Source organism: Syngnathus typhle, linkage group LG8 (assembly GCF_033458585.1).
Source record: "Syngnathus typhle isolate RoL2023-S1 ecotype Sweden linkage group LG8, RoL_Styp_1.0, whole genome shotgun sequence".
Taxonomy (NCBI): Eukaryota; Metazoa; Chordata; class Actinopteri; order Syngnathiformes; family Syngnathidae; genus Syngnathus; species Syngnathus typhle.
In genome coordinates this window covers 9,087,643-9,104,099 of record NC_083745.1, presented here as the reverse complement: position 1 = coordinate 9,104,099, position 16,457 = coordinate 9,087,643, and the positions used below count along the sequence as shown (strand labels likewise).

The 16,457-nt window shown below is 38.7% G+C and overlaps 1 protein-coding gene across 4 annotated transcripts in view; it reads left to right on the top strand.

Moving 5' to 3' along the window:
* Positions 1–16,457, top strand: part of macrod2 (mono-ADP ribosylhydrolase 2) — a 273,703-nt gene that overhangs the window by 152,115 nt on the left and 105,131 nt on the right. The gene's annotated exons all lie outside the window — the stretch shown is intronic.

Below are 16,457 nucleotides of genomic sequence, written 5' to 3'. Positions count from 1 at the left end.
TATGCTGTCCAAACTACTGGTGGGGAAATGGGACATCTTGGGGGCATATGTACCGTATATGTTGGCTGACAGTGATAAATGCTGCCTCAAAAATACAGTATAAGTGATTTCCACCACTTTATTTTTTTATACACTGACTAAAATTGGACCGCTTTTGACTGGTTTGATTAGGCAGCTACTGTCTAGGGAAAAGCAAGAGAAGAGATGACCAACAATGAGGGATGCACCCTTCATAGAATAGGCAATGAATTTCAGTGAATATAATTTTTGATAATAGTTCTGAAAAAGTATTAACAGTGACAAAGTCTCTAGGTTGGGCTTTTCTGGAAGAAGAAAATATTAAGCCTGGAATAGCATGTCAAAAGCTATATTGTGAGGAGCTCATTTTAGGAAACATGAGTTTGTGATGCACTACCTGGAAAAAATAATAGTAGTAGCATTTGTGCATGCAACTGCACTAAAGGATTTAACAGGTGACGTATTTTTTGTACTCTTGTTGTCATGTTACATTTATATTCATATTACCAACACATCTGTTCAGGTGTATCGCTCGCTCCTTTTGCTTGTTGGACTGTATGCAAGCAGAAGAGCAAACATTTTAGAACCCTTTGCGCAAAAACCATAAAAGGCACCTCATTACTTCATAAAAGTGTTTTATAGCCGCTGATGTTTTAACGGTGTTTACGGGGTTTGTATTAACAGAAGCTTCATGTCAGAGCCACATGATCACTGTTGCTGGGTCATTGCAGTCTGGCACTTAACTTTCTTCAAGGAGCTTTTATGCCTTGATAAACCCTAGCAATTAGTCACATATTGCACAATTTGAGATATTTTGCAGCATAAAGCAGAGCAGTGTGGAAGCTGCTCTATGATAAAGTGGGTGTGAAGATAAGATATCTTCTAAAATGCAATCTCATTTGTCCTCTATAAAGCCATATTATTTGCTTGTTAAGATGGCAACTAAGAAGCTTTACTCTTGCTTTGAAATGCCATTCTGTGTAAAGAGTGATGTATTTTTGAGGTTTTAAATGTTTCTCCTCAATTTTGGTCACCTGATGTCTGGTGTCAGAGCGGTACAGCAGAATGTTTGTGACTGTTGATGTGTAATTTTTTAGTGCAATATACTGCATGCAAATGAATAGAAATTGGTGTTGTGCGTTTTGATTTTTAATTATTTGATATTGAAAACAATAAAAAAAGAGGTTATCACTGTTAATAATGAAGTTCCTGCAGAAATAATGAAACAACATAACATTGAAGCACATCTTTCCACCACAGTGACTATAATTAAGTTTTTACTGGGAGTTTGTAGAGCTCTGCACTGATGAGGAATTGCTAATATTGTGCACTGGCGGCATAACAAGTAACATTTTTACTAGTTTAACGCCATTTTTCAATCAAATGGATGTGACGGCATTGTTTTCAACATCAAATAACGTGCCAGCAAATGAAGAGACACATAATGCCTTAGTCTCAGCAGAAACTCGTATATTTCCTCAGACAGTTCTAAACTTTAATGCATCGCTTCCATTTGACACTTATTTACCTGTCCGGCTGTTGCTCAGCCTAGACCGTGCCTAAAAAGATAAGATTGCTTTTTTTTTTTGGTCTGCTAATGTAGTCTAGTGCGAAGGAATGGAAAAATAATTAGGCTGAGTAGAGAACACAATATTCCCATGGCCATATCCGGACGGATCCATCCATCCATCCATCCATCCATCCATCCATCCATCCATCCATCCATCCATCCATCCATCCATGCCTCCCTCCCTCCATCCATGCCTCCCTCCCTCCATCCACTGGATCACAATATATTTTAAAGTGCATTTTTCTGTTATCTCCTTAATTGCAGTTTTATAGTCATGGCCAAGTTTACATCTAGTTGAAAGGGATTGTAAAAGGTTTGCCAACAGCTTCTTTTACAGGGTCTGTGCAGTGCACGTTTATAGTGGCCTATTCATCCTCAACCAAACACTTTTTGTGGAGGGCCTAGACACTCACTTCTGGCCGTATTTGTCCAAATCAGAAGTGGTTATCAATGCTATGCTTGTCTGCTCAGACATGCAACCATGGAGACAGGCCATAACAAGTCCAGACAGCCAACCATGGACTCAACCCATAACTCCGGTGCTTTGTGTCATTCCAATCTCTTCACGCATCCACTGCTCAACTCTAACTAACCAAGGCCGTCTCGGACTGCTTGAGAAAGCCAAAATTGCAGGCCCTGTAGGGACTGTCTTACTCAGATATGAGCCCTCAAAGAGGAATCATATTTCTCCAGTGAGGTATTTAGATGTTTGCTTTGGAATACGCTTTTTGGATTCGTGATGGAGTAAAGGAGTTCAAATGAATTGATATATTTGAATAGATTAGTAAATAAGCTAATACTGACTTACATAAGCAATGGCCATCCACACTAATACTGGTATTAAGTCGGTGAACAGCATTGTGTGCTGAAAAACCCCAAACCAGCTAAACAAGAAAGTTTGACATTAATTCGAAATTGGGTCTGTATGTAGCTGCAGCCCTGAAAAGCGGAACGTCTTCCACGTTAATGATGTCGCATCACGGAGTTAGCGCTTTAGTTTGCAATGTCACTGCGGACACCTGACATTGAGACTTCTTTTTTTAACCAATAATATGAATATACACAACAAAGATTTTACCCTTGGCTTTTTGCAATGCTTTTCTTAGCAAAAGCTAGGTTGGAATTATGGTGGTCAAGTGGTTAGTACTTCTACCTTTCACTGAGGTCACTCAAGATTTGGTGATGCTTGTTTGAAATGGATCATTTGTAAAATGTTTTGGGCCAAAATGACATTACAATACATTTCACTCGTCCTTTAATGTCAGTTGAGGTCATACGCTTGACTGTCGTATTGTCCTATTCGTAAGACTAAGTTGATACACCGTATTATGTAAAATTGGGATGTCGTGTAGTATCCCAAAGTAAGCAGCTCTCAAAGCAAGAGCTCTCATTGTGAAAAAACCCTCATCCACCTGTCTAGAGAAAATACTTGCTGTGTTTTTTTGTGATGAATCTTTAGCACATGTCCTTGACAAATTATCTCATTAACGATTAATTTAGATTGAACATGTATGAAAAACCCATTCATCTATTCATGGAATCTCATTTGTCCTGTTTCATGGAGTGATGCATTTGACAAGAAGTATGAAGCAAAATGGGAAAACTCAATCGTCCGAGAAAATGGGCTTTTTTAATGTCTTTGTTGTCTATAATGTCTTTAGAGGGGGAAAAAAAACTTGATTTGGATTTTTTCAGATATGTTTAAAAGTGTTCTTGATCTTAAATGAAATAATTTACAAGATGATACAAGATATACAATTTGTTTATATTATCAATTGATTTATTATATGGCAAGGTTGTCACTTCTTACTCGAGTTGGTTTTTAAGGTTTTTGACATTTTCCCCTTCTTAAAGTGATTCATTTGTTCTCTCATTTAATTTATGGATGTCATTAGAATGAAATAAGAAACATTAAATGTCTGTTTCTGTTGTGGTATGACATAAGAAGTGTTTTATTCTTTAACCAGTGGAAATGTCAGCAACATAAGCATTGGCTGAAGAAGTGAAAACATAAAGCAGGCGTTGAGGAAACAACATACCAGCTCATTAAACATATATAGTTGAGAGACTAGGGTTGAAGGAAGGGTCAAATAAAATAAGCCTTGCTTGGGCTAAAAGGCATCTGGTTGTGTAGAAACCTGCTGCCTTTGTGTGTCATCACTGATCCATTTTGTTAAAATATGTTTCTACAGTTTATACAAAGCGAGCAGTATGGTGGCTGGTCCACCAATTATAATTTCCTCAACTTGCATGCATCACCATTCACTCTCTAATATAATGTAGGATAGTGTCATATGCATAACAAGTATGTAAACCAAAATGATTCTCATAATGCAATGTGGTACCATTTCAGAAACGATTCAACATATGTTACTGAAAGTTTTGTAACCAGTTATTTATGCAATTATTAGTTTTAGTGACATTAAAAACACACAAATATACACCATTTATTGGCCTCCCAGCCAAAATATTGTGATTATTAGCAGCCTAATTAAGTGGAAATCAGAGGCGCATCATTTTCCGAAATACTTCATGCATTTTGGCTGTGTACATTCAAAGCTAAGTACATGAGTATTTGTGTCACTTGTGGACTGCCAATTTTTTTCTTTTTGCTATCTTCTCATTAATGTTAACAGTGATCATATATTATATAATGGAAATCCTGTTGCCATAAAAAAATCAATACTTATCTAGTGTGACTGCCATTATTACTCTTTATATATTTTTCATATATTGTGCAGGGGGACCTTAGGCTGCCCATAATTAAAGGCCACTCAATGAGTCAGGATCTCGTGGAGATGTTATCTTTGTTCTTGCATGGCCATCATATTCACGCCTTGAGGATGGCTGGGATGCTCTGTGTTCATCCGCCTGCCAATATCCGTCAACTTCCTACAACCCAATACAATAAATGTTTAAGTGGACAACTTAAGGAACTCCTGCGCAATACTCAATATTGTTATGCCGCACTTTTGTGATTAAGAGGTGGATGTATAAAGTTGACTTGACACACCTGTGAGGTTGATGGAATGTATTTGGACAGATTTATGAACATATTTGAGCTAGATGGGCCCTTTGTGATTATAGGTGAACTTTCACATCTTTGAATTGAGATCATGAAAAATTGAAGCAAAGCTGGTCTTGTTTACAGATTTGTTCAGTGCTTTCCTTTTATTGGATCCTGCACTGTTGCTGTTTCTGTGGGTATTGTAAAAAAAAAAAAAGGAGAGATATATGGTTCCTTATAGTGTGATATGTAGATGCATAAACTGAAGAATGTGGGTTACAATCAATTTCGACATCTACTTTGCTACACGTCCAACCTTGTTCAAATGTGCATTATTCACTCATAGTGCAGTTTTTGCACTTTACTGAGGTGTTCTTATTTTTACAAACGTCAATTATGTTTTAGGATACTTGTCCGTTTAAGTAAATTCAATTCCATTCAGTTGTTGCGAAAGGATGACTGATCGTTCAAGTCTTGTTGCACTGAACACATTGTTTATAACAGTCATATGCATTTTGTGAAAGTGTTCACTCACCTCGCACTCCGTGACTTGTTGGTGTTGCTCTGCATTTCAGCCTCCGAAATCAGACGTGATTCATGTCCAATTCAATTGCACTTCAGTATCATTTCCCCAATGTGAAGAAATTTAAATGAAATTATGGAATCTTCCAGAGTTAAACAGATATCATCAATCATTTCAGTGCAGGGAGCTGGAGCCTACGCAAGTTGAATTGGGGAAAAAGGCAGGTTACAAACTATATCCAGAACTGGTTGACAGTCAATCACAGGGCTGTATTTAGAGAGGCAACTAATCATATTTGCACATTACATAGTGAGAACTGAACCCACGCTGTTTGCACCAATGTCAGGTGACTCAATGATTTCATAATAATGAAATTATTTCAAGTCAATGACTTGAGGTGGATATTCTTCTTCTCTCCCCTCACTGAAGCTGCTCCATCTTTTGGAATGTGTTTTCGAAAGCCAGAAAAATCGGCAGAAGTTAATCTTTTGAAAGCAGCTCAACTGAGCTCCTGTGAGATACGCTGTGGCCTTGTGAGATTTGCCCATGTTTCATGTATCTTTCTGGGCGATGACAGCCTCCAGCTACCAAGCTTTTATGACTTTAATAACATCACTTTTGTGTGATTATCTTTAAGGAAAAGGAAAGCATTTCACCACATCTAGACCCGTTTGTACGAAGAGAGAAAGTTGCACCTCCCAATGATTGCTGGGTTCCACTTGGTGATATAAGGAGCAAATAGAGAGCAAAAATAGGTGTCGTCAAGGTATTCTTCCTGAAATGACATTCTTACATAGACTGGCTTTCACATGATCAGCATTCACATTACAGGCTGATTAACAAGAATAATGGAGCTCAATAAAAACAATCTAGCACTGAAATAAACCACAATTAAACAACCTTATATTTTCTCATTAGAAGAGGAGTTCCCTGCTGAGCTCAAAAGAAGGCCACTGCTTCAATCTTTAACCATGTGCTGCTCTAACACTATTAAAGCGCACGCATGATAGGACTTGCTGTGTTAACATCCGATGAAGATTGAGCATTCCCATCATTTGAGGGCTTCTTAGTGTTCAAAGCACGCTCAACAAACACATGCCCAAAGCCTCGTTATGTTATACAAACACATTGTCTACTGTTGTCTTTCTGCAAAGTATCATTTACTCCACAAATCCTTCGACAAAGCCCCAGCATCAAGTGTGGACTGTGTGCAAACAAGTCACACAGCTTTGGCTTTGCAGCTGCAGCACCAGGAGAGGCCTGTGTGCTTTGGAGCTCTAATTTAATTGAGGGATTAGCATTAGCGTTCAGAGTATAATATTCTTCTTACAGAACCCGCCGGTTAACCTTGCTGATGTGCCGCGCTGGATGTGAAGCCACAGAGTCGAGGGGGTTAGCTGAGGCCTTCCTGAATGTTGTTTGGGGTTTGACACTCTTATTGATTCCAACAGATGGCAGAAGCTGCTGACTCGATGCCCAGATGAACAGCAGTGGAGTGGCTGCCATGGCCTCATTAAATATTCACTCATGGGTGGCAGAGAAAACGTTGAACACCCATAGAACAAGAATAAAATAGCAATTGGATTTATTTGAAGTATTTTGAACTCCTATGCCCTTAAGATATTCAACAATCTGCATCAATAGCGTCCACAACTCGATAACCCAAGTTGGGTTGTAATGAATTATTCATTTTGAAAGTAGTGATTTATTTTTCGTTTCAAAGCATTGACTAGAGATTCCTAAATCTTTTCATCCAATTTCCAGCAGTCATCATTGACAATTGTGTTAATTATTAACTCTTATCAATTGGAAATTGGGCTGGAATGAGCTGTGGAGAACTTTGAAAGAATTTTAATACTTTTTGCTGTTTTTGCTGTGAATCTGTCTTGTATGTAAAACACTCAATATGAACACAGGATTTCTTTCTGTTAGCAATTAACTGGAAGACAGATAAGATTGTTGGGCAGGTCAGGGAAATAATTATGGGTCTTAGGCAATGTCAGGCATCATATTAGGTCACATCAAGACCTGCCTCTTCTGTCCAAAATTAAACATGAAAACATGCAAATGAGGCTTCATCTCTATGCAGGAATGCATTTCCTGTACTGCCGCAGTAACAAGCTCATTGGGATGCGTTGCCACCACTATGTTATAGCTGCTCTTTTATTCGTGCAAAACACCTCACCTTTAAAATGGACCGAGACATGCTCTTGGTGAAATGACAAAAATTATTGTGTAATTTAGCAAAAGATCAGAGGAATTACTTTTAGGGGGATTACAGTTTGATGAAGCATCAGTCTCATAATTTCTCCTGTTGAATTAAACAAGATGATGAGAGTGGCAGCACATTTGTATATAGCGGAGCTGAACGTGCTCAACGGCATTAGAACCCAATTTATTACCTGCTTAATTCCTGCTGGGTCTGTGCATGTTAAGTATGCACTCAACGTGAGATAAAGCACATTAGGTGAGGCCATCCATCACTGGGTATTCTTACTGTAAAAAAAAAAATATATAGTACGTATATAAAAAGCCGCAATGCCACTGTCATCTGATTGACTGACAGATTTGGGTCTTAAGTGATACAGTGAAGAACTCCACACCATTTCCTGGTTTTAAGCGAACGAGCCAGAACCAGCCATCACCAATACAGTTTATATAATACACATTCTTTTTTTTACAGAGCCTTTGGCAAATGGTGTTTTTAACAGATCTCAGTTTTAGATATGGACAAATACTTCTGTAGAACAACTATTTGCAATTCACTTCGCTTTTGCTGGCCAATTATAGAGCTCTGGAAACACTCTTTTATTAATTCCCTTGGTCTTTCCCTCAGTTTCAGTTTTGGTCTGTCTCATTTAGTTTCCTTTCCCACTCTTTCGTTCTCTCTATCCGCCCTGCAGCAAGAGGCTGGCGTGGTGTTGACCAGCCCTCATGTCCTTTAGTGTCCGATAACAGAGCCTTCTCATCAGCTGCTTGCCTCAGCCGAGCAAGGTCTGGCTAATGGATATGGCTGGCAGGCATACATCCCTTCATCCCACTGCAGCCACTCTGCTCTTTTCCACACCTCTCAATTATTTAGTCTCCACCTCTATGCAAATGGTTTCCTTTTGAGGAGAAAACCTGCCGGTTTCATCTGGTTGTTATGCGTGCTGATGCGAGGCACTCCAGAGATGTGCTGGCTGTAATGTAATGGTATAGTTGGTGAGATGGCTGCATGGTGATCCCTCATCTCCTTGGCAAGACTTCATCAGACCAGAACCATTAGAGTCTGATCTATCGGCGTGCCGCTCACAAGTGGTATCACTTTTTAGCAGTTCCCTAGCAACCGCTGCAAGCGCTGGTCTGCTTCACTATGATGCTTAGTTGCTAAGCTACAGAGACTGACAAAACTACACATGGGTGATCTCCCCATGGGGTTGAGGTAAAAAAGAAAAAAAATGGCCGTATCATAAAGGAACAAGTTCAGTGAGTGGGAGCACAAAAGGATAGATTTCACAACACACTGTTCTCCAGCCATCTGTGAAGTGTCACTGTGAATATTTCTCACTGTGTGCTTGATATGCGAAAGAGTATCCTTTTGTGTTTCCATTTTACAGATATTAGAAGACCTGCATGGGTTTGATCAGAGATGTGTTTTATAGGTCATATTCTGGCAACTTGGGGCAAACCCTGGGCACAGAGCATGGGAGGGAAATATTGTATTTTTGGAAGAAAATATTTAAGGAACATAAAGCAAGACAGTTTTGTTTGCGGCGTGAAAGTGTGCTGCTCATTTAGCTCTTCCCTTCCATGCTGGCCACCTGTTAAAGGAAATGAAATATTCTCCTTGTTGTTGGTGCACGTGACATCAGGCAAACTGCTTCGTTCCCGTGTGTATTGCCGAGTAATGGAAATGCCACTAAATTATCAATAACCCTTCTGTTTAGCGAATGCAATTTAGATTTAGAATGCACTCAGGGTTTGTGTCTATTAGAGATATCTTGTTAAAAGTCAAGGCATCTTGTGGAGACCAATGTGCATCAGAGACTGAAACTTCCTCTTAAACTCATCTGGGAGTCATTGTGCCCTTCCAGTTTTCATCCTCAGCAAAGTCATACCCAACCTTAGCAGATGCTTTAAGAAAACACCAGCAAGCACATTTACCCCCAGTTCACACTCTCATATTTCATTTCATGTCCACTGAGGTTACTTTGCCATGTTCTACCCCACTGCAGATATCGCAAGGTGAAAATGGTAGACTATCTGTTCATTTATGGGAACTGAAGCCAGGCCCATGTGTTTACCATAGCCACAGATCTTTGTGTGTTTTCAAGATATCTCTAAGGTAATTTGTTGAATCTTTACACTGGTTTACGCTAACAAGCCAGGGAGGGGGGAGTCTCTCCCCCAGATGGCGGCATGCCTCTGCCTCCTGAGAGGGCTGCACACCAGGCGTTGGCAGGACTTGTTCTGCCAAAAATTATGAAGCACGCTGTCACAAGCATTTTGCTGTATTGGCACAAAATGTTGGTCCATGTCTCAACACGGAAGAAGGCCTCGACTATTTTCTTATCCAGACTCATCGCTGCACATCTGGTAACACTAACACCCTTTCTAGTAATATGCTTACAATTTTGATTGCCACTGCACAAGATGTTGTCTGTAATGGAGTCTCTGGGGAATATTGCTTTGTAAACAAGCAATAAGAATAAACTCTTATAGGGCTGTATTTCCCGAATTGTTATTGCTTATTACAAAGATTATGCTGTACTTGTCCAACTGGTCAAACATTTCATTGCCAGTGTCTTGAAAGGAATATGATAAGTGTAGGATGATATTGTTTAATTTTTAAGCATGAACGCTGTATTTTTGAACAACCTATTCTGAATTAACACTTCATGCTTCTCCCAAAAGAAAACATGCTGCTTCATTTTTTTCCTTTTTTTTTTTTTTTTTACACAACATTGTGGACACAACATTGTGAAACCCTTTCTGCAGTTGTCATGACAGAAGGAGAGCAGCATTTTTTTAGCCTGCCTTTATACTCCCGCCATCAGATAAGAACAGCGTATAACATGGAGACGCTAGGTCGCTCAGCAGATTTGCATTAATGCTCCTTAGTGGCACTCTGCATTTAGGGCGAGCGTTTGATGACACAGGTAGCCGGGTGATGTTTCTGTATCATCAACAAACATGGGACCCTTATAAAGTAAGGTTACACACATACACACACACACACTGAGCAGCATGATGGACGGGAAGTTGTCCCACCTCTCTCCCCCAGCCACTATAATTCATGTCAGGGAACTATTTTGGACAAAAGCCTCTTGTTCTTTGATATATTTTGCTAATCACTGCCACTGCATACACATTGATCTTACCCTCACACAAACGCAGATTTAATTAGATAATTTGGAGTTCTATGTTTGATGGATGTGGCACAAGTGAGACTTTGCCATCGATCTTTGTATACAAGAAGACAACATCTCACAGTTGGTTTAGCTGGTCCTGGTGGGTTTTTTTTTCTCCCCCCACTAGAGATCAAGTGCAATTACAGTGGGATTTGTGATGAATGGCAGGATTAAGGCAAACTGTTTTACCTTCAAAGTACACAAGGTGAAACAAAGCAGTCATTTTCAACCCAGTAAAGAGAATTAGTTTACCTGAGCCTCTGTGAGTACACAGTATTTGCTTCACTTCTTAATTGTTCTCTTTTTGTTTGGAGACAAACCATAAAAAATCAATAATAAATAAAAAGTTGATTTTAGTTGATAGCTGTTTTTTGCTGGCCCAAATACTAAAGCACAGAAACAGATCTACATTTATAACTTAAATGTAATGGCAAGAATTTATTTACAGTCATTTGGATTTGTTTCATAGCACGTGTCTTGACTGGAAGTTTTCATTTGTTTATTTTTTTCCAATCAGATCTCAGCTTCTACATATCGCCATGTAAATGTAAATTGTCGAATATCTCCAGAACCCCGAGTACAGAACTGCAACCATATTTTGGAATTGGATGATGGATGAATTCCCTGCAGAGTCAAAAGTTTTATGAAGGCGGCAGTTTGACTTAAGAACAAATTTATATTCCCATTATCTCAAATTGGAATTCCACAACATACTGTTTAACCTCAGATCATTCACTGCACTAAAAATGTCACTTTCACTCCCCTTAACTACTTTAATGTCTTTAAAAAAGCCTAGCAATACTCAAATGAATCTCTTCAATAGTCTACAAAATAATTCATCATACACCATCGATATTCGTCCGATAAAGCTGCTTCAAAGTAAAATTGCACCCGGATATGAAATGAAATGATGGCGAGCAAGTGAAAAACATTGCACACATCAGTGCTACCATTCAGACAATGCTTAAAATAGCTCTTCACACCTGAGTGGCATTACAGAGAGAATCCAGAGGAGGATGAACCACAATCCAATGCTGCTGTCAGTCCTGCCTGTAAAATTTCAGAATAAATGATTGACGCATTTTATTCTCCAAAGCCTCATAGTTGACAATTACATAACTTAGTAAGGTGTGGTGAAGATGGCCCAAATAAGATTATACTGTCCATAAAAATATTTATTAATTACATAATACGTTCATTTATTTTCAGATATGCTCTGCCAAGGTTTAAATCTTTTTTTTTTGTTTTCCTGTCATTCAAGATCATGTGTATTTGTCTTCCATCACTTCAAATTTGCTTTGAGGTTGTGGTGCTGTGCCAAATGTTCATTGGTGAAAACCATCAGTACTACCTGTGTTCTTGGCTTTGTTCCATCTTTTTTTCCCAACAAATTCAGCAGTTTTCTCTCTAAAGACTGTTTACTCAAGCTTTTGGTTGTACTGCTTGGTATCTGTGTGTTCTACCCTTTTGAAGGTAGCACAAGGCAGGAAACCCACTTCAAGCTAGGACCATGCTTAGACTTTTAGTTCAGTCTCCACATGGTCTGGTCTACTCCATGTGATATCATTCAGCTTACCACTATCAGATTTGACATCCAACCTTTTTGTTTCCACTTTGGAGTATCTTTGTTTTTTTGTTATTATTTGATGCTGTAGTGCTTCTCAACAGATAAAAGTAGGATGCAGCATTGTTCAGGATCACAGATATTTGTTTATTTCACTGACTTGTTACTGTTACACATCCAAAACATATGATGCCACACTATTTATACAGCTGAAGCACCTCAAGCCATGCAACCCACATGCCACATGAGCTTGCTCAGGAGTGGTCCATGCTCAGTGAGAATGTTTTTACACCTTGATGTCGTATCCCTAGATGGTAGGGTGTCAAAATGTCAGTTGTGAGTGTATAATGTGAAATGTGTGTACCATATCAAACATTTCAAACAATTAATTTTTTTTGGAAATGGTTCCGCTGAGTGTTTTAAACAAGGTATTTTGATAATTATTTATTCCAGACCCTGATTCAAAATTGCTTTTTAGTTTTGTAAATCTTTTATTTTAATGATGCTACTAGTAGTGCACCTGCTTCCTAAAGTAGTATGTAGAAAAATAACTAAATTAATGTGCCCTGTACGTGATTTCCCAAGTGCAGTACATTGATGTACAGTTCAGTTGAATTGAACTTTTAACTGCAATACATTTCCCAAGCCTTTTATTCTTCCTCTGAACATGTTGGCCTACTACACTACTGTATTTTTATGCCAGTCCTTGTGATAGCACTTGCAGAGACAAGTATTTTTTTCGAGGTGGTACTTGGTATAAAAAGTTTCAGAAGCCCTGCTCTAGATAATCCTTCTTTGTGCAAATGCCGTGTGGAGTACAACTGCAGTCCTGAGATGACACTAGGTGGATGGGTCCTTGTTCCAGCTTCTTTAATGGAGCTAGCTGAAATACGCAGAGACAAGAGGCTGCCCTGGTCACTCTCACAGATGGAGCTGTAATGGGGCCATGCACCGTCTCTGCTGACGGAGGTCTCTGGGAAAAATAGGACCTCTATAGTCCTGCTGTCATTTTGGGGAGATCATACTCTCTTTCAGAGAGCCTCCAGGTGTTGCAGAAAGAAAAAAAGAGCTCTTTGTTGATGCTGTCTCTATATAGGCCTGGCATGGTGGCCTGCTTTACCATTTTAGCAGTGTGAGCTGTGCATGGTTTCCCTTATTATATTGTGCTTAAAAGGTTTTGCTATTTGCAGAATAACTGATTTTTTTCAGCAGAAATCAAACTGCCGTGACGAGTAAAGTTTGACAGCATGGATACTCATAAACCACTTAATAAAAATATCATGTTTCCCAGTGACCGAAGGGTCAACAACTTTTCTGGAGACAACTTGAATCCAATAGGACTAGTTTTTTTTCCCAAGAATGGCTATAGTTAACAGACTTCGGAGTTTGTAGTTTTGTCAAATTGGGGAAATAAATGTGTGACTGCTTAGGTTTTCAATGTGGTCAACTAAATTGCTAATCTCACTTGCACTTTAAACCTTTTTAAAAATGTTCACCTGTTTAAATGTGCAGCACATCTCACAGTGGAAATCCACAATGTAAGCATTGTGTATGTATTCATACACAATGCTTACATTGTGCAGCTATTGTCTTTTTTTTTTTAAGAAGAGAAGGGAATATAAATGAATGAGCAACTATTTCTGCTTGGCATGTGGCAGATGATTTGAGGTCTCCAAAAATCTCGCCTTTCTGACTGGAAACGGTGGCGAGTGTTAAAGGATCACTCTGCACTCTCGGTCACCATGACAACACCATTCCATGTCCGAGTGGGTGTCCACACTTCATTTGGTAATCCTTATTGAATAATATTCAAACCGGTGTCTACATGGCAAGAGGGTCTAGGCTAGTAATCATACCAAATGCAGCATGAAGCATCACGACTGGAAATACGCTGCTTTTTTCCGTGTTTTGTAGAGCTGGAAGTCAAGTGGCAGTTGTTTGTGTGCACTGTGTAAAGTTTATACTGGAAATTTATAACTCAAGCACTGTTTTCTCTCTCTAAGAACATTGTCTGTTAAGAAATAATTGTAATTCTAGAACTCTACAACAGGATTTACAACCATCGGACAGAACGTAGGATAGGACATTTATATATACAGTGGATACAAATCCTATAATTTACCTGCACGGATGTATGGCTTTCAAAGCTTGACTCCTTTCAGTTAATTTTTCACAGCGCTAACAAATTCACATCATCAAATTGATCTGACGATGGCACATTAATTACTTTTTTACACATTGGACAGCATGACTATACCTTGATTACAGCTATCACCATATTTGTAAACAAGAGAACTTTCACATGTGTATGTGCAGGCTTTTTGCAGTCCGACTCAATATTAGCAAATTCATCTGAAGATTTTAAAATATGCTGTAGCTGTTTATAAAGAAATTAGAACAGTGTTGTTTTCATTCAAGCTTCTTTAGATTGGATTTCTTCACCATGTGCTGCAATGATAAAGTCGTTAATAAAATGACACTTCCTTTTGTTTGGTTTATGTTTAGGGACAACACCACAACACCATGCATCTTCCAGCACGATAAAATCCATAATTTTATGCTGCCGCTTCTTGTTCTTGAAGGATTATGCATTATGCGTTTTTCTTCCAATTTAAGACGTTTCCAAGATGTTTTAGGGGCCAGTTCTGTTTCATACAAGTGAGCTACTGCATATCCTGCCCTAAAGATTGCCAAGTCCCCTCCTAGCTCTTATGAACGACTGCGACAAATGTATCTTGTGATTAGAAAGCCACTGGTTCTGGCCTCTGCCTATTGTTACATGTTATGTCATGAGCTACGAATAATTTACCTTACTGGAAATCTATCCAGTTGAAAATAACTGCTGTAGACAACAAATTTAGATTGAATTTGGAATCTGGTGATTGAGTGCTCCTTGTTATTGCAGCCCAAAAAGAAGGAACTTTCATTTGCTGTCACACTACAGAAGATTTTAATTTTTTGAATGTGGGATTAAGCAAAGCAGCAGCCTCAAAGTCATAATAGTCAAGTGAAAATGAAAGATTGACTGGATGGTGAAGTTACAATCCTACTCTAAAATAGCTCAGCACTTTTGTTCTAAATGAAGGCTGGATATTTATTTATTTATTTGTTGTTGTTGCTAAGAAAGTGGTGTCTTTGAAGTGTTCATGTCCCCTCGGTAGTAAACTGAGGAATATTTTAATGGGAATGTCTAAAATGATCACACACACCACAGTTTGTGTGTTTAGGGGTCATTTCATTTCCAATCCATTGCCAACAATCCAGACTTAGCAGAGATCGCAAGCCACTAGGGACAGCTCAGTTCGATTAGTTTCTCTTTTTGTTGCTCAGCCAGAAATAGTGGAGCAAAATTTGCTTTTGTCCCCATTTGGCAAGTAAGCATTCTTTGAAGGGGAAAACTTCCCATACAAGGACATTTAAGGATTAATGAAATGTTAACAGAGATACGGATATTACCACAATGAATTATTTATTCTAGATTGTTTTCTGATGCTGTAGATTGTTTTTTTTTTTTTGTTTTTTTTTTTGGTGTGCACGTCCATTTTTGAAAGAGTATCTCCCTGATGCAGTGCATGATAAAACAATGTCACCAAATAATTTAAAATGCAGGATGGTACTGATCGGTGTGCTGTTACTTTTTTCTGACAGTATGTTGAGCCAGCAGGGTGAAAAATTGTTTCAATGCACTTATTCACACTGCTGTGTTTAAGTAGCTCTTGGCTTCGCAATGATAATGGTGCATATGGTATGTCAGTATGTGCCTCTCGGCAAAGAGGATGTACCGATAGACAGAAAATGTACCTTTCACCTTCCACACTCGGCTGTATATTTATCAAATATCGATGTGCTGAGGACACAAGTGGATTCATTGGTACGGATGAGATAGGGGTTCTTCATATATACCGTAATTTTCGGACTATAAATTGCACCGGAGTATAAGTCGCACCAGCCATAAAATGCCCAAAAAAGTGAAAAAAAAACATATATATGTATATAAGTCGCCCCCCCCCCACCCAAACTATAAAAAAAAATGCGACTTGTAGTCCGAAAATTACGGTATATATATGTATTTTCTTGAATTCACTACTTGTCTAGTCTTTAGCACCCCTCCGCACTTGTTGCTGTACGATTATGCTGTTGTATACTATTCTATCCAGCACATCTTGAAGGAAATTTATACTCAAGTACAAACAATACTATACAAAGAGTACAGCATGACCGATTGGTGTTTAATGGATGGTATCAAACACACTGACATTTAATGTAATACATTTACCACAAGTAATTGATTCTGGGTTTTTTCCTTGTTTTTCCTCAATCTGGGGATTTAGGAGTACATTCATTATAGATTTCAATCCCGGGTTGCTGTTCTGGGCATTTGC